Source organism: Rhinolophus sinicus, linkage group LG01 (genome assembly GCF_036562045.2).
Source record: "Rhinolophus sinicus isolate RSC01 linkage group LG01, ASM3656204v1, whole genome shotgun sequence".
Taxonomy (NCBI): domain Eukaryota; kingdom Metazoa; phylum Chordata; class Mammalia; order Chiroptera; family Rhinolophidae; genus Rhinolophus; species Rhinolophus sinicus.
The window spans coordinates 116,971,446-116,991,306 of record NC_133751.1 but is presented as its reverse complement, the minus strand read 5'-3'; the positions used below and the strand labels follow the sequence as shown (position 1 = coordinate 116,991,306).

At 44.7% G+C, this 19,861-nt stretch overlaps 1 pseudogene; it reads left to right on the top strand.

The window, feature by feature from the left end:
* Window positions 1-1,050: 1,050 nt before the first annotated feature.
* LOC109456671 (elongation factor 1-alpha 1) lies at window positions 1,051-2,422 on the top strand (annotated as a pseudogene).
* Window positions 2,423-19,861: the final 17,439 nt, after the last annotated feature.

Sequence of the window (19,861 nt, the reverse complement as noted above, 5' to 3'; positions counted from 1 at the left end):
GACTTTGGGGAAATTGGCTGCTTATTTGTTATGACATTGCAGAAAAGAACAGAGGGAGAAAACAGGGATGTGGGTTCTACTATTCTAACAACTTCATATCCTAGATTCCACAATATATGCCTTGGTTGAGCTGCCTGCTGTGTGATTGATTCTATCTGACTAGTTTCCCAGTGGGTCCCCTCCATCAGAGACAAGTCGGCAGGGGTCTGTCTGAGCATGCTTATCTGGATATTTGTTTTTTTGTTTTATCTTCTCAGTGGAGGAAGTGGCAAGGGGGCTTATATCTTCACTGTCTATCCCAGCACTTCTTAATCCATTGAACAATGAAGCTGCCACTCACAGTTCTTCCTCTGACATCAGTCAGTTTCCCTGAGGAAAAGACGTATTGTTGAATAAATGATGTGGTGAAAGCTAGGTAGTCATGTGGAAAAACAACAACAAAATAACAACTAGAACTGCAATATCACTTGAACTCCAAATAAATTCCAGGTGGGTAAGAGTTTTAAACAGAAAACCAAAACCAACCAAACAAACAAACAAACAAAAAACCAAGAAGAAACTACGGTGATAAACTTGAACAGCCTGAAAAACTTGACATATTTTTTGAAATTTATAAAGTGCTATAATTGAGGGAAGAAGAAATAGAAAACTCCAACCTTTCAATAGATACTAAATAAATAGAAAGAATAGTTAAACACTCCATCCCTGCTAAAGACCCAAATCCAGAAAAATTTTAACTCTACTAAACTATCAATGAAGAGATGTTTCTTATCTTACTCCAGTTATTTTTGAAAGTACAAAAGGATAGCAAATTGCCCAGCTCATAGTTTAACCATTATTCCAAAACTATGTAAGAACAGAATAAAAAAATTGTAGACATCTTTCACTATTTAGAATAGACAGAAATTGTAATCAAATCCAGCATGCATTAACACATTCATTCAACATGTTAAAGAAAGGTTTATCTCAAGAGTGTAAGGATCCTTTGTTTTTCACAACAGGTTTGCTGCCAGAACTCAGGTATAGTGAAAACCTCCGCTAAATCTAACCCAAAATGGGAAAGGAAAAGACACACATCAACATCGTTGTCATTGGACATGTAGATTCCAGTAAGTCTACCACTACTGGTCATCTGATTTACAAATGTGGTGGAATCGACAAAAGAATCATAAAAAAGTTTGAGAAGGAGGCTGCTGAGATGGCAAAGGGCTCCTTCTAGTCTGCCTGGGTCTTGGATAAACTGAAAGCTGAATGTGAGCATGGGATCACTGTTATCTTCCTACGGAAATTCTAAACCAGCAAGTATTATGTGACCATCACTGATGCCCCAGGACACAAAGACATTATCAAAAGCATGGTTACAGGTACATCTCAGGCTGACTGGGCTGTCCTGATTGTTGCTGCTGGGGTTGGTGAATGTGAAGCAGGTCTCTCCAAGAATGGGTCGACCTGTGAGCATGCCTTTCTGGCTTACACACTGGGCGTGAAACAATTAATTGTTGCTGTTAACACAATGGGTTCCACTGAGCCTCCCTACAGCCAGAAGAGATATGAGGAAATCTTTAAGGAAATCAGCACCTACATTAAGAAAATTGGCTACAGCCCTGACACAGTAGCATTTGTGCCAAATTCTGGTTGGAATGGTGACACATGCTGCAGCCAAGTGCTAACATGCCTTGGTTCAAGGGATGGAAAGTCACCTGTAAAGATGGCAACACCAGTGAACCTGTACTGCTTGAAGCTCTGGATTGCATCCTGCCACCAACTCATCCAACTGACAAACCTTTGTGTCTGCCCCTCCAGGATATCTGCAGAATTGGTCGTATTGATTCTGTCCCTGTGGGCTGAGTGGAGACTGGTGTTGTCAGACCTGACATGGTGGTCTCCTTTGCTCCAGTCAATATTACAACTGAAGTAAAATCTGTTGAAATGCACTGTAAAGCTTTGAGTGAAGCTCTTTCTGGGGACAATGGGCTTCAATGTCAAGTCTGTGCCTGTCAAAGATGTTCGTTGTGGCAGTGTGGCTGGTGACAGCAAAAATGACCCACCAGTGGAGGCAGATGGCTTCATGGCTCAGGTGCTTATCCTGACCCATCCAGGCCAGATATGCACTTGTGATCGATTGTCACACAGCTCACATTGCTTACAAATTTGCTGAGCTGAAGAAGATTTATTGTTGTTCAGGGAAAAAGCTGGAAGATGGCTCGAAGTTTTTAAAATCTGGTGATGCTGCCATCATTGATATGGTTCCTGGAGAGCCCATGTGTGTTGAGAACTTCTCTGACTACCCTCCTCTGGGCCATTTTGCTGTTCGTGACATGAGACAGACAGTTGCTGTGGGTGTCATCAAAGCAGTGGACAAGAAGGCAGCTGAGCTGGCAAGGTCACCAAGTCTGCCCAGAAAGCTCAGAAGGCTAAATGAGTATTATCCCCAATACCTGCCACCCCCATCTTAATCAGTGGTGGAAGAATGGTCTCAGAACTGTTTGTCTCAGTTGGACATTTAAGTTTAATAAAAAACTGGTTAATGACTGCAATACATTGTAAAACCTTCAGAAGGAAAGGAGAATGTTTTGTGGACCACTTGTTTTGTGTGAAGTTTTTAAGTTATTAGTTTTTAAAATCAGTGTTTTTAAATGGAAATATCTTGACCAAAAATCTGTCACAGAAATTTGAGACCCATTAAAACAAAATTTAATGAGAAAAAAAGAGAGTAAGGATGATTCACCATTTAAAAAAAACTCTTAATGTAGTTATATCACTATATGTAAAATAATTGAATAAAGTTCAACTCCTCATTATTTTCTAATTATAATGTATTGAATAATATACTTACAGAAAGGTATACAAATTATAAGTGTATAGCTCAATTAATTTTCATAAACTAAAAGCATCCATGCAACCAGCACCCATAATCCTAAATGTCACCCCTTTCTAGTAAGTGACTCTCATCCTTGACAAGGATGATACTATCTTGACTTCAGATCAGCAGAGCAAAGATATGGCATTTAATAAATGGTATTGGGACAACTGAGTAGCCGCGTATGAAAAATAAAGTTGGATTCATAGATTAGTTTTGTGTGGTTGCACTTTCAATAACTGAAGTTCTACCCTTTTGTGTCTGGCTTCTTCCTCTCAACTTAGAGTTTGTCAGATTCATCCATATTGGGTGTATCTGTAGTTTGTTCATTCTTATAGCTGCGATGTGTTTCATTATGTGCATATAAGGCATTTTATTTACCTAATGGGTAATTTGATGAACATGATGGTTGTTTTCAGTTTGGAGCTATTAATAATAATAATGCTGCTATAGATATTTTCATACATAGTTTTTGGTAAACAAATGTGTGTATTTCTGCAGTGCATAGGTATCTAAGAGTGAAATTGTGATCGTGGGGAATGCATATATTTGTATATTTAGCTTTATAGATACTGCTAAATAGTTTTCAAAGGGATGGTCTTAGGTAAAGTGGGAGTCAGAATGAGTAGTTATGTGCACGTGATTTATTAAGGACGTAGTCTTAGTTGAAATGGGTAAAACACACAGAGAAGAGGAAGAACTCCAGCAAGAGTGGGATTTAAGACCAAGTCCTATGAGGAGAGCTTCACTGATCCCAAGAGAGAGTTTGGGAACGTAAAATTCCTCAGTCTCAGAGTTGTCCCAACTCGAGGCTAGGTCGCTGGGGTTTCATACTTCTGCAACCATCAGTCATTGGACTAAGGGCTGCATGGTAGGGGGGCATTTCTGGTTCTCTGCCAATGTAGGCAAATTGGTCCCAGTAACATAAGGCCCGTCCTCTGAAGAAGAGTTGTAGGTATGGGCAGTTGGAGGCCAAAGCAGTGAAGCTGGAAGGGAAGCACAGACAGGGGTGGAGGGGTCTGGGTGGAGTGGGACTGTGTCTGCTGCACTGGCTGTGCCCGTCTCTACTCCCAGCAGCAGTTGGCCACATCCTTGTGAAAGCTTGATATTCTGTCTTTTTCAATTTAGCCATTCTGTTAAGTCAACAACCATTTAACAATGAAAAATATTTTAGCAAAGTAGAACTAGAAAGGTACTTCCTTGTTTGACAGAGTTTATAAACCAAAAACCTACAACAAACATCGTACTTACCACAGAAATTTTAGATGCATTCCCTTTAGAATCCAGAAAAAATATCAACAGAGAAATATGTAAAATTTAAAGGACATAAAACCTGAATACTCATGATTGAGTAGGTTAACTTAATAAAGGTGTTAGTTAATATTCTTTCCATTATTCTGTCAATTCAACATAATCTCAACAAATATTCTATCTCGATACTTTGGGGACTTCAACAGAATTATTCTTAAATGTATACAGAAGAGTAAATTTTCATAAATGGTTAAGATGATTTGGGGAAACAAGAGCAAGGAGGGGAATTTCCCCGACTATTTACGAAGACATATTGCCATAATAAAACCAGCGTGATACTGGTGCAAGAACAGGCAAATGGACCAATGGGACAGACTAGAGACGGCTCAGGGACAGACCCACGCATGTAAAACATTTGAAGAAAGATGCACATACATCAACAAGTAGATAGCAGTGGAAAAACTGGCTACCGACCTTAACCCATAAGCAGTAGGGGAGTCCAGCTGCGGTAAAGACCTAAATGTGAAAAGTAAAACCATAAAGCTAATGGAAGAAATAATTGGAGAATAAGTATGATGAACAGGGTCGTCCCTCTTTAAAAAAACCCACCAGATTGTTTGCAGAAAAGGAAATACAAATGACACTTAAACATACAAAAAGACCTTCAACTTCACTTAGGAGAAGATTAAATTAAAGCTATAATGAATACAACCGTTTTCACTTAAAAGATTGGCAAAAATGCCAGAGTTCAATATTGGTTCAGTTGCAGACAACAGAATCATCCTATTTGGTTTAAGCAGTGGCTTTCATACAGGAATTAGTAGTTCAGAGATCTGTAAGAGAAAAATCTAAGGCACTTTCCCAGGAAAAATTCCCACCTCCATAGTCACTCTGCCAAGATGGGGCAGGCTGTGGCTACTGCTGCAGAATCACATGAAAACCTGCCACAGTTGCTGTAGAAATTGCTGAATCAGGATACCATTTATGAATGAAAAAGCTGCCACTGCAGTAGCTGGACCTAGTATCCCAACCTAATGGATGCCTCATGCTTTTCATCTCTATTCACAGGCTCCAGGCTCAGATCAGTCTTATGGTAGCAAATCTGGTTGGTAGGACTTGAGAGGGCTGTCTGGAGCCCTAGCTGCTAGGGTGTCTGGGGGGTAATCGTTTTTAGTTCCCCAGGCTTGGTGAAATAGAGGGGCAGGAATGGAGGTTGAAGGGCCAATCAATGGATCCACCATTCGTCCTCTCATGCATCATCACTGGGGAGGTTGCCCTTGCTAGTCTATAGGAAACTGGGGGGCCCTGGGCTTGGATATTTGTGAAGGCGCAGGTGTGTCTCTTCTGATCACTCTGTCACAAATATAGAGCTTTATCTTTCTTTAAACATAAATATAGTATTTATGGGAATCTGCCAAAATGCACCTCTCTTTGCCAGAGACTTTTCGAGTTTGCTACTGAGCCTGGAGACATAAGAGAGTTATAATGACAGAATCACAGAAACGGCCAATGTGATCTTATTGTATGAACATATGCTCCTATATCTTCCTTATGGAAAAAAAATAACAAAGGTGGAAAGAGCCCCGGACTGAGTCAGGAGTCCTGAGCTCTAGTCCAGCCTCTGCTGTATTTCCCCAGGGCAGGGAATAAGTTTTCTGTCTGGGCCTCAATGAGATGGAAAGCCAGGACTAGTGTTTCCCCTACATGTTAAAACCACTCAGTGTTGTGGTGAATGGACTCATAGGGAATCGTATTAAGTGAAACATAAAGAGCAGAATTGCTCTGATTGAGCTGAGGGGAGCCCCGTGTGAGGAGGCGAGCTGTGACTTTCTGCTCCTCTCGGCTTCTGCAGGGGGCTTGAGGAAGTTCTACAGAGCACAGTTGGAAAGCCATGAGACTGGCCACTTTCCAGGTGACTTTCAGGCCTCAGGTATCGTCTGTCTCTGCGACACCTAAGATTCCAAAGGCCTGTTCCCTCAGAGACAGTCCAGAAACACACCAAATAGTGCCCAGACCCACATACGTGGCTCGCAGGCGTTTGCTCTAGACCCTTAAGTAGGAAAACTATCCTTTCATTTTATGTTTCTCAATTGAACTGAATCAGGCTGTGTGAGCTGTGTGCCCTCAGTCATTACTGGAGTGCCCTGCTCGGACTCCTGCGAGCATCACAGCCTTGCTGGGGCCAGAGCACCGGGTCTTCTCAGCTGCCTCCACAGTTTGCACTGCTCTTTGGTTCTACCAGCCAGGCTTGGAGATGGGCCTCACTGTCAGTGCGCCGTCCACCACTGCCCAAAAGGCTGCATTTCTCAGGCTTGAATCTCCGGGAATACTGCAACTAAATAGAGGGTGGATCTCTGCTCTGTGGAAGTCCCCCCAAATTCCTGGGGGAAAGCTAACCCACCCTCACCCCATTAATCACCAACTGAGAACAGGTTGAAAAGGCAGGAGGAGCATCACACCCACCGACATCCAGCATGAAAAGGGTGTCAGGGAAGTGAAGAAAGGAGAGGATTTCAAGAAAAGTCAAATTAAACAAAGGACTCAAAGGTGCTTGGATTCCACCTGTGTTATTACTTATGCAAAGAGCATAGTTTTCCTCTGGGCAACTCTGAGCCTTGTGTATTCTCCTAGGTACCAATACTGTTTACCTAGGAATTGCACGATACAGTTTCTCGCTGGACAAAATCACAACTCCCATCCGAGAACGGACATCAGCAGAGTGTCTCATCAGAACCCGTGATTTCACAGCAGGCATCTGTCGAGATAAATGTATCTGTTCCCACAACATTTTTGTGACTTTCCAAAGAGCCATCCTTTACCCATGGACTGCATTTTTAGTTTGGAAGCTTGTTCTGGTCGATAAGACCTTGTGTTCCCTCCAGGCCTCAGTGTCCCATGAAGTAGCTCTCTGTTAGCATATAGATAATCAAACTGGCAGCCCCATTTTTCTTTTCAACTTTATGATGCTTGCAGGTCACCTTTGATCAACCAGGGCCGAGGACTGAACTCCAGCTCTTCCTAGGGGTTGGGTGCCATTCTTTGAACATGTTGATAATGGCCAGATTTAAAATGGGCTTTCGAAAAAGATGCACAATAAATAATTCAAGCTGGGACTCAGGGATTGAATATGTTTACCTGGGTAGTGAAATATTTAAATGCCATGTTGCTAAGCTGCTGGTGTGCGTGTATGACATACTTATTCAAGTCTGTAAGGAAATTTGAAAGACCCCAACCACTTTAAATTGATTGTTTATCTGAGCCTAGAAGAGTGAAGATGGTTGAGCAAAGACTCTGTGAGCTTCTGGTATTGTCCCTATAGATATACCAGGGGTGCCAACAAAATGTATGCAAGGGCACACTTTGGTCAACGTTGCTCAAGCAGTAGTTTGCCGTAATCAGAAGTGTCTGGACGCTGATGGTAACCACTTGGAGCACCTCGTGTAGTTGCAGAAGTCAAACATGACTTGTATTCATCTTTTGTTATTGGTATATATTGAGTATTCCAATTTTAATACAGTTTTCCTTTCTTAAAATGTGTATTTCCTTTTGGCACCCTCTGTATAAAAGTGATGAAGCTCATGATGTCTTTTCAGAGTCCACCTTCTGAGGGTGACAGGAGGACAGGTGAGAGGAAATTCCTGCATGATGTGGAAATGTCAGAAGCGATCAAGTGGCTCAGATCATGATGCTGGAGCTGTGATTAGTTCAAGATTATCCTTAATTATTAATGTCCTTAATATTTCAGAGTGTCTATAATAAAAGAAGCATGGTGCATTTAATTTATAGTTATGCAGTGAGAGATTGTTAGACCTGAAAAGGACTTAGAGCATCTTGAGGGGTTGGTGGTTCACAAGCTTTTGTCCTCTCCAGGCCCCCAGGAACCCCATTTGTGAAGACCCACCTCAGGGACAGAATTAGGACCTCATTAAGGAAGAGTCCCCTTCCTGGATAGCGTGTTCCTCTTAAGTCTACCCAGCAGGATTTCAGAATCCCAGTGTGTGTGTGTGTGTGTGTGTGTGTGTGTGTGTGTGTGTGTGTGAATCCATTCCCCTCTTTCCTAATGGGAACAGGTGTCTGATTGTCCCATCCCTGTTTCTCTAGTATATGTGCAGTGGGGGAGGGACGGCAGTTTTATTTTGGGTTCACGAGTCTCAGACCAAGAGCAGCCACATCTGGACTCAATATATAGACAGTCCTGCATTGTTGCCTGTTGTGAAGACCCCTGCAGGAGCCTGTATTTGAGCCTGACACTCTTACCTGAAGGGGCTCCTGGGTTGTCTCTTAGATACTCACAGCATGTGGTCTGTACGTGACCCTTGAATAAATCAATGAAGGGCTTGCTGAACCAATGAATTAATGCTTAAATTTATCAAAGCCTGCTCCAAGGCCCAGGAAACACAAAGATGAATGAGAGGGTCCGTGTCCCCTTACAGGGCTTCCAGGAAGGACTTACCTCAGAGGAGGAATGGGGGTGGACAAATATGCACAGAGACTGGAGGAGCTGGGTTCTGAGTGGGAGGTGTGGTGGGTGGCTGCTGGTTTGCATTGTCCACAGGAGGTGGATCAGGGGTCCTCATGGGCAGAAGACCACTGTCTTGGGCTACACATGGCTCACAGGGCCAAACCCTTTTCTTTTCTGCAAAACCAGATTCTTCAAGAGGCCCCAGTAACTATCCACCAAGGGATAGGGGCCAGCTTCCCAGCCACAGGTGTGTGGCAGGTGGAGGGGTGGGAATGGGGGCTGCAGGAGTGGTAGCAACTTTAATGATGCTCCTTAGGGCAAAGTTGTGACTCTGCCTATGGTTTATGGACCTACCTGCTGACTTCTGTGTAAAGCCTGTCTATCCTATGGGAGGACTCACACCAGGGTGGTGGTACATACTGGGTGACTCCCATATTGGGTGACTCACACAGACTCACACACTGGGTGACTCTCCCTAACTCTCTCCTGGAAGAAGTTGTCTGAGCCCATTTTAATGTGGTGGACGCACTGTCTTTTCTGGGTTTAAACTCAGAAACCCACTCAAATTGTCTTTACAACAAAAAGGAATGTTTTGGATCTTAAAACTGAAAACCCAGGGCAAGATGGCTCAGGCATTGCCAGGACCAGAGGCTCAGAAGATGTCACACTTGGAGGCACCACTTTGCTCTGGGTACACTTTTCTCAGGCAGGTAGCACAGATGAGCCCACAGTCCTACTTTAATGAGTTCTTAGTATCTGTGATTTCTTCACCCAATTGTCCAAAGAGATCCTCAGAAGATTCTGATTGGCCACATGTCAGCCCTGCCCCGGGGCAGTCACTCTGATTGGCCAGCCTGGTCCCTGGTCCGAAATGCAGGCCAGGAAGGCAGTGGGAAGGAGCTGTGCTCAGAGGCCAGGAGAAAGTGGTGTCAGGAAAACAAAAATGGCAGGTGGGCCCTATACTCTGGGACTGGAATTTCAGAACCACAGTTGTGTTCTCAAAGAAAAGGGAACAAGTGACTTGGAAACATTCCCATGGGTTCAAGACCTGGGAAAAATTATTTAAAGGCAAACAGAGATGCTTGATCAGTAGAGGTGTCCTTCTTAGCTCTTATGTTGGTGCAAAAGTAACTGCGGTTTCAGACCGTGAATTTTAAATCATTATAACTAGGCTCAAACACATCTTTATTAATTAAAATAGGAACTATTACAAACAACACATTTTTGCCAATGAGAAATATGTTTATTCCTGTAGTGTAAAAATCTGTGCTTTGGGATTCGATGAACTCTTGCAAAGCATTTTCTGCATCCTGCTGGTTGTGGAAGCATTTTCCCTACAAAACGTTGTTGAAATGCTTGAAGAAATGGTAGTCGGTTGGCAAGAGGTCAAGTGAATGTGGCAAATGAGGCAAAACTTCGTAGCCCAATTCATTCAACTTTTGAAGCGTTGGTTGTGTGACGTGTGGTCGGATGTTGTCGTGGAGAACTGGGCCCTCTCTGTTGACCAGTGCTGGCTGCAGCATTGCCGTGTTCAGTGCATCTCATCGATTTGCTGAGCATGCTTCTCGGATGTAATGGTTTTGCCAGGATTCAGAAAGCGGTAGTGAATGGGACCGGCAGCAGACCACCAAACAGTGACCATGACTTTTTTTGGTTCGTGTTTGGCTTTGGGAAGTGCTTTGGAGCTTCTTCTCAGTCCAACCACTGAGCTGGTCATCGCCGGTTGTCATTTACAATCCACTTTTCATTGCACATCAAAATCTAATCAAGAAATGGTTCACTGTTGTTGTGTAGAATGAGAGAAGATGACACTGCAAAATGATGATTTTTTTGATTTGCAGTCAGCTCATGAGGCACCCACTTATCGAACTTTTTCACCTTTCCAATTTGCTTCAAATGCCAAACAACTGTAGAATGGTCGACATTGAGTTCTTCTGCAACTTCTGGTGTAGTTTTAAGAGGATCAGCTCGATGATTGCTCTCAGTTGATCGTAGTCAACTTCCAATGGCCGGCCACTCTGCTCCTCATCTTCAAGGCCCTTGTCTTCTTTGCAGAACTTCTTGAACCACCACTGCACTGTAGGTTCGTTAGCAGTTCCTGGGCCAAAGGTGTTGTTGATGTTGCGAGTTGTCTCTGTTGCTTTACGGTCCATTTTGAACTCAAATAAGAAAATCGCTTGAATTTGCTTTTTGTCTAACATCATTTCCATAGTCTAAAATAAATATAAAATAAACAGCAAGTAATAAGTCATTAGCAAAAAAACATGAAGCGAAAAATGAGCAATAAAATGATGTATAACATAACCACATTTCTTTAAGAATGTGTTCCAATATCAAATGTCAAATTTCAACAATGCAAAGACTGCAATTACGTTTGCACCAGCCCAATAGTAATACACTCAGAGAGAAGAGGAACCTGTGACTTGAGGGCAGAAGAGAAAGAAACTGAGTTGAGAAACAAAAAGTTCAGGTGTCCTGAAAACATCCAGAAGTGAACTCTGAGTAAAAATACCTCCTGCAACCCCGAGGAATGTCCCCAGAACCCAGCAGTCCCCAGACCACAGTTTAAACTCTCCATTCCGAACTGTGAATTCCAGCACTTACTGTTAAGCACCGAGCTTGCTCTTTGCAAATCATTTCCCCCATCATTTTGTTTTTCCAGTGACACAGGAGTTGCCCTGCCTGTGTACTATCTTATGGTGCCTGGTTTCCTTCCATATTTTTAAAATAATGCATTTCCACTTAGCTTGTACTGTCCTCTGGGATTAATTAGTGACTGTAGGAGTTACAGGAGGTTTAGGTGACCAGCACCTCTTGACAGATGGCAGCTGGAAAAAAATGGGAAATGATTGCAGAGACAGTAATTATGATTTTCTGGGTGTGAGAAGTTTATGAAATACCTCCAGGGTTGAAGCTCCCACATTAAGTTCTTGGGGCCTCTGAGCCCTGTGGCTGGGCAGCAGCCATCCATCTTCCTTCTGAACTCTGGTTGGAAATGGCATTTCCTAGTACATGGAAGGCCAAAAATAAATAAATAAATTTAAAAACTGAAAAAGAAAAAATAAAGAAAAGAAAAGAAAAGAAAGAAAGGAAGTTGATTTATATGCAAGACTTGTGTTCCCTAATTATGCTCTAGAATTAATTGAATACCCTGTAGCTTTTTGTACTGCATATGCTAATGATGACCAAAAATGGATTCTCATCTATATTTCTTTATTAACTTATCTTAAAGTGACATATTGTGAATAACTACCTCGTGTACTGCTGGACTAGGCAACTTTATAATTTGCAATTCAAGCTGTTTTTTCTATTCAATTTGTTTCGGTAATTTATTTTTCTAGGAAGGAAAAAAAAGACCTAAATTATGGGAACTAACAGCCCCTGTTACCGGCAAGTGCTGGGGATTTGGAGTGAATAAATATGAAATGAGGCGATCACGACCTTGTGTGGGAGCTCAATGAATGGTCATGCTAGTTCTGTTTTATGGACCATATTGAATTAATTTAATTATGGAATATCACTGCTTGCCTGGTAATTAGCACTGCTGAGATTTCTCTGAGTGCCAGATACAGTGATGGGCAGGGCAGTGCAGGAGCTCATATTGCCAACTTGCAGAGGTGGACACTGACCCGCGGTGGCCGCTCTGAGACACGAGGCCCCCCAGGATGACAGTGTGGGGGTTCTCACTTTGTCTTCTCACTGTTCCAGCCCCTCTCTTCCCTGAAAGATAGACGCAGGGCTCAGGCAGAGGGAGGTCAATGTATTGTCTTATTTCTTGCCATATTGCAATTAATTTGATTTTGTTACAGAATCTAATTATTAGTGTTCAGCTATGAAAAACTTAACCTTTTGTGTCTAGGTCAGGAAGTACCTCCCTGAACCACAGCCACCCGCCCCCACGGGGCCCGGCCTTACTAAGAGCAGGAAAGAAAAGACTTTGTTGGCTGTGGTTACTTCCCCAACCCACAAGTCCCAAAGTCTTCCACGTGAGAGGTGTAAGGGTGAGTCTCTGGCCAGCAAACTCTCTTTCGGTCACCTCAGTGACCATTTAAGACCTTCTCCAGCTCTACACCTCCCGTTGTTTGTGGTACTCCCCTCATCTCCCCTGATGGAGTACTTGGAGGACTTTATCAGACAGGAATTCCCTGCACCCCAAGCAAGTTAACAAATTGACCTGGGTCCTGCTTTGGCCCCTACCCTGCTCTTCTTCCTCCCTGCCGCTCCCTCCATCCCTCCCTTCCTCCTTTCTTCCTTTGTGAAGACCACCCATTGCTCAGGGCCAATTCCTCCGCCTTGTTTTGATTTCTAACCCTTCCTATCTCCTTGGGGATTTGAAACCATTGACTCCATCCCTTCTCTATCCTGTGACGCCAGACCTCTTTGTGTTGGTTCCTTCTCAGCAGCATTTAAATCCGCTGAAATCCACTAATATTAAGAAAACTTTTTGACTCACTTTCTTCAGCTACGTTTCACAGCTGTGGGATTTCTCTTCTCCCATCATTTCCTACATTCATTGAAGGTGGCACCTGACCTCATGCTTCCACGAAAACTGCTCTGGCCGAGTCCCCGTGGCCTGCTCATTGTTGAACAGGCCATTCTCAGTCCTCTACCTTTGATGCCTTAGCCTTTGTCCCTCTCAGGGGGGAATAAACATAGTGGTTAATAGCTTGGGTTCACAACCTCTCTGTGCCTCAGTTTCTTCATCTGTAAAAAGGGGTAGTGATAGTATATATGAAGGTGCTTAGAATACTATCTGGCAACTCGAAACCACTCACTAAGTGCTATTTATTATCATTATTGACTGCTCCCTCCTAAACTCCGTACTTGACCATGCAAATATTTGGATTCTGATCTTAACTCATCAACACTGAGCTCATCATCTTCCCCACTTGCGTCCTTCTCCAGCGTTCTCTCTCTCCGTCAACACATCCATTGAACACAAAGCCAGAAGCCTGGACCTGGCTCGTGGCCCCACCGTCTCCTTTAGCACCCAGGGCTGATCAATGACCAACCCCTCTTCTAGAACTTTCTTAATATTTGTCAACTCCGTCTACTTTTCTTCATCTTCACCACTAGTACCCGAGAGCGCACGGCCGTTGTATCCTGACCTGCCTCTTGACTTTGAATCCATTCTCTGGAGGGGCCTGTGGAGAAACAGCCACATGGATGTGCCCCTGCTCGAACCCTTCAGGGGTACCCACTGCTCCCGAGAGGAAACACATTCTCTGGAGGCCGTGCCAGGCTCACTGTGACCTGCCTCTCACTGTTTCTCTACTCTAGGCCTCTCCATTTGTCCCTTAACCTGCTTTGGGTACAGCCTCATTGAAGTATTTGCAGTCACTTGAACATATATGTTGTGGAAATGTGACGCAGACCCAGGGAGGAAGTACAGCAGACTCAGCCAGGAACCAACCAAAGAAAGTTTCAGAGATGGCACTTGCCTTGACTCCTTTGAAGGAGACTTCCTGGAAGTCCCACACACTATTCCACACAACTGTGGGACTCACTGACAGGCTCTCTTCTTGCTGCAAGGGCAGCAAGGAGGGTGACCATATGAAGCTAAAAATCAGTCTTTACACGGGTCGAAGGGGAGTGGGTAGGGGAGATATTGGCACTGCACCCGTACATGCTATGGCCCCTGCCGAGCTGGCATGTACAAGTGGAAAGGTGAGCAGTGGGGTGCTCTCGGCCTGGCCTAGGAGTCCAGTTCAGGTGGCCGTTTGGGGCCTGTCCCCTGTGCATCAAGCACCAGGGCTGGGGACCGCTTACTACAGTTCCTGCACTGATGTCCCTCGACCCACTTCCTATGTCCACTGAGCAGGGCCCCATCTGGCCAGTGGTGAGGGTCGTTAGATATTTGTGTTGGATGGGAGTCAAATCTGGTGCCTGTTTCCCTTTGGGGGGATATACACCAGGCACCCCAAGTGTTCTCATGGAGCCCCTTTCACTTGGCTTAAGGTGAAGGTAGAAAAAAATGCAATGACACTTCAAAAAGTCTTTCTCTACAGAAATCTTCACTCAAAGCTGTTACCTCTCTCGCCCTATCCCCTGGGCTTCCTTTAGATGAGCGATGGGGTGTTTATTTTGGGTTACCCCCTCTTGAACAAGTGATACACAGAGGACAGAACTATAAGCCTGTGAGATGGGCCTGTCACAGCTGGACAGGACCCCCAGAGTCTTAGAACACAGTGTTCTGTTGTCTTTCTTAGCCAGCAGCCAGCGACCCACACTGGAAAGAGAGGGACTGAGCTTAGATCCTGGACTTTCAGAAGATGCCCTCGTTAGCGGAGGGACACAGCTGTGGGCTCAACTAGCGTCAGGCCCTGCTGCCTATGCCAAGGAATTCTATGTACCCAATGGAAATAGAATGTCAGCCACAAATATAATTAAAAACCTCTCATAGCCACTTTAAGGAATTAGAAAGAACAGGTGAAATCATTATAATAATGTTTAATTAAACCTAATGTATAAAAATATTATTTTAACTTGTAATAAATATAAAAGATACTAATGAGATTATACATACATATATGGTGCCAAAAAATGTATACAAGTGGACGCTTTGGTCATTGTTGCTCAAGCAGTAGTTCTCCGTAATCGGAAGTGTCTGGATGCTGATGGTAACCACTTTGAGCACCTCTTGTAATTGTAGAAGTCAAACGTGACTTGTATTCATCTTTTGTTATCGGTGTATATTGAGTATTACAATTTTAATACAGTTTCCCTTTTTAAAAATGTGTATCCATTTTTTGGTGGGCTCTGTATAGATTTCTGTTTTTGTACCGAGTCGTCTGAGTCCAGCATGCATGTTACACTGATAGCACATCTCAGTTCACAACGGTGACACTCCAAGGCTCCCCAGTCACTGTGGTCAGTGGCTGCCACGTCGTGCATGTCCAGCTGGGCACTAAGGGAGGGGGTGATGTTGCCCATAGGCTTGTTGGCAGCAGTAAAGTAGGTAAGTGTTACATGGTAACATTTGAGATAATCACTAAGGGTTTTTGTTTTGCCATATTTTTGTTGGAGCTATTGCTGTCCCATGTGCTCTCTATGGGCCCTTGGGGGCGGCATTCATTGGCCCAGAGAACAGAGGCCACAAATTACTTAGAGAGAAGTCAATTGCATTTTTAAAGACCAAAAGCTATCTAACATTTTTTTGAGTAATTCTTTAATGGCTGATACTTTGGGCTTCTTACTGTATTACTGCACTGCTATTATTCTCATTTTATAGATGTGGACAGTGAGACCCAGAGAGGGTCACCAACTAGCCTGAGGTCGCACAACAGTTGGGTGGAGGAGCTGGAATTTAAAACTTGACGATTTACCTTCTGGTCTATGCCATATATATATATATATATATATATATATATAACAGGTTTTACTCTCATAAAAACAGTCCTCTTTCTTGCCAAAGCACTTGGGTTGTACAAGTGTTGGGCATTTTGAGGAAAGGATTTGTGCAGTTCCTGGCATCTGGAACTCCAAAACGAGTTCCAAGAAGTAACAGCCCAGCCCCCGAGATGTTACATCCAGACCATAAAACGTGTAGAAGGTGGAGCGGGAGGAAGAATGCAGAGAATGGCATGAAAGGTCCTTTCCCAGTACAAAGGGGAAAGGTGACAGGCTGAAAACTCAGGAGTGTAGGGTGGGTAGAAACCAGGTCAGTTTGGGGTGTCCCAGAGCAGGGGATGTGCCCCGGGCTGCAGGCATCCAGGGCAGGTGTGGATGGGGGTTAGCAGGGCTGGGTGTTGCACCCTAGTCCCCACACTTGGGGTGGGCCAGCTCCTGCGCTGCAGTCTCAGTGGCCACAACAGCGGGGGTGGGGGTGGGGAGGGGGGTGGGGTGGGGGGTAAGAGAAGGGGGAGAATGGGGGGCGGGGGGGTGGAGACAGGGCTGTCGCGGGTCGGGGATCGGGAGAGGCCGCTCTGGTCCCCCCATGCCCATTGCTGGCTGAAGATTCTCAGAAGAGGGAAGGAGGGAGGGAAGGTGAGAGAGAGAATGAGAGTGAACGTTCTTGTTTTTTGTTTCCTTTAAAGGGGCAATCACCTGAATAACACTTGGGCCAGGCGAGGGCAGGAATGGAGGAAAACATTTCTGATGCTTCTTCATGCTGAAATACCAGGGTCAGACAGTTGACTGTGTGCATGCTGCCGGAATTCATCTCAGAGAGAGGCAGGCACAGAGAAATATCTCAGCTGAATGGAGCCATTGGGAACTATGCGCTCCACAGGTCAGGGCTCCAAAGTGTGTGAGTGTGTGCATGAGTGCCTGCATGTGCATGAGTCCCTTCAGCAAGGGACAGGCCTGACCACAGCCCCGGGCTCAGGCTGTCCACTGCCCTCTTCAGGCTCAGGCAGCCTCTTGAACACGTGCTAAAGGCCCCCAGTGCCCAGACTGCTCGCCCACTGCACCAGTCTCGTGTGACCCTCTCTCCCACCGCAGAGCTGGCGTTGTGACCTCCCCTTGCGAGATGAAGAAACCCAGGCTCAGAGGTAAAGGAACTTATTCAGGGTCACATTTATTTGGAAGGTTAACCAGGGTTGGAGTCCAGATTTTGCTGTAAAGCCTGTGTATTTTCTACAGTCTCACACTGTCTTCCTGAATTCAAAGTGTCAAAGACTCAAAGTTTATCTGTATAACGCCGGGATCCTCAGAAGGGGAGAGAGTGTCTGAGAGAGTGTCTTCGCTCAGGTGTGCTCTGCAGAAGTTGGTTTTCCAGTCTTCTGGCTGAGCCAGGACTAAGGGAGCACAGGGACGGGGCTTCTGTGTCCTTGCTCTTCTGTGTCCTTGCTCTGATGGCTGTGTGTGGCCTGGTCCACAGTATTGGCTCCCATGAACCAGGCTGTCGTAAATCACCCACTGGCAGCAGGGAGGGCTGGACTGGGGAGTCGCCCAGTGGCTCACGAGAGGCTCTGAGGCAGGCCCCCACCCCGGCCCTCACCAGGCTGCTGGTGTAGGAGAGCATGCAGGGGTAATTTCATGGCTGATAAAACTCTCTGTACACCAGACTTCACAGACAAATGAGAACACGGCTCTTCTCTTTTTTACTATGACATTTATTTTCTCCTTTCATTGAGAGAGGTACGTGTTGCTGCCTCCTCAGTCCTGCCCCTGCAGCCTGCAAGGGGAATCAGGGTTTTTGTGATCAAAGTGTGGTCACCAGAGAGGGCTCAAATCGCCTGCTCAGGGGCGCCCCACCACGTGGGGGGCAGAGCGGCCCAAGCTTTTGCTGCAAGCAGATGGCTCTGTCAGGCTGGTGCGAGGTTGTTGGTGGCTCTGCAGGATGCCCGTGCCATTCTGAAGGGGCGCATCCTGACTGGGGTTGAAACAATGGGACTTGGTGTGATGGAGAAATGATCTTGTCAGCTATGTCTTCTCATGGCCATATCCTGCTTTCAGTGAATTCCCCGGGGTTTAGCTCAATCCCCGCCTGTACCTGGAAGCCTTCCTGAGAGCCAGCTCACAGCCATCGTCTTTTCCCAGGAAGGTCATCGAGGTCACTCTCCTAACCCCGCTTTCAGCAAGTCCTCATCGGAGCCCCCTGTTAGCACCATCGCAGAGACCAGGACGCTGCGGTTCTGCTGGGTGTGATCCTCCAGCTGTAAGTGATGGAGCTGATGAGCCCACAGATGTCTGGTCCACGTCAGCACCTGGGCTGGGCTGGGTCACATGACTTCACTTCCAGAAGCGACGCTTTACCCAAACGCCCAGCCTGTTTGGTTTTTCTCCCTGATTACCCTAGAAGGTACCACATATTTTTTCCTGTGCCCTCCTCCAAGTATGAAATATAGATACCTAGATACAAGCATACACAGAAGACAGAACACACACACACACAACAAAAGCATAAAGAGCTGCCCACAGGTAACACACACAAGACATACACAAAATACACATATGAATACAACCACATGCATATACATTTTAAATTTATTTTTTTTATTTTTCAATTACAGATGACATACAGTATTATGTTAGTTTCAGGTGTACAACATAGTGATTAGACATTTACATAACTTACAGTGATCAGCCCGATAAATCTAGTACCCACCTGGCATAGTTATTACAATATTATTCACTATATTCTCTATGCTGTACTTTATATCCCTTGACTGTTTTGTAACTGCCAGTTTGTACTTCTTAATTCCTTCCCCCTTTACACCCAGCCCCCTAAATCCTCCTCCTATCCGGCAACCATCAAAATGTTCTCTGTATCTGTGAGTCTGTTTCTGTTTTGTTTGTTCATTTATTTTGTTCTTTAGAGTCCACAAAAAGTGAAATCACATGGCATTTACCTTTCCCTGTCTGACATACTACTCAGCTCAGCACAATACCCTCCAGGTCCATCCATGCTGGCGTAGACAGTAAGGTGTCATTCTTCTTTTATATACCATTGTATACGAGGTCTGACAATTAAGTTCGTGAACTTGTTGCAATGATGTTGCTAACCTTTTTTTGATATCAGAGGGATTACTCATTATGAATTTGTACCAACTGGACAAACAGTTAACCAAGTTGACTATTTGGAAGTGCTGAAAAGGCTGCATGAAAAAGTTAGATGAAAACGATGTGAACTTTTTGCTAACAATTCATGGCTCTTGTATCACGACAATGCACCAGCTTACACCGCACTGTCTGTGAGGGAGTGTGGAGCTAGTAAACAAATAACTATATTGGAACACCCTCCCTGCTCACCTGATCTGGCCCCCAATGACTTCTTTCTTTACCTGAAGATAAAGGAAATATTGAAAGTGAGACATTTTGATGACATTCAGTACATCAAGGGTAATACGACAACAGCTCTGATGGCCATTCTAGAAAAACAGTTCCAAAATTGCTTTGAAGGGTGGACTAGGTGCTGGCATCAATGCATAGCTTCCCATGGGGAGTACTTGGAAGGTGTATTGATATTCAGCAATGAGGTGTGTAGCACTTTTTCTAGGATGAGTTCGCAAGCTTCATTGTCAGACTTCATTATCTATCATCTATCTATCTATCTATCTATCTATCTATCTATCTATCTATCTATCTATCTATCTACCTATCTATCTTCTATCATCTTCTTCTGTTGGTTTTGTTTTCGCTGGAATACCTGACTACTACAGGAGGAAACTATCTTTTTAAGGCAAAACCATTTGGGCTGCAGGTGAAAGATGCGGCTGGCCTAAGGCCATGAGGGAGGGCCAGCTCGCCCTCCTTGAGTGCGAGGAGCTAGGATGTGGCACAGCAGAGCCTCACTGCCCAGTGTCCCGTGTGGCCTGGCTACATTCCATTTGCTCTAAGGGAGC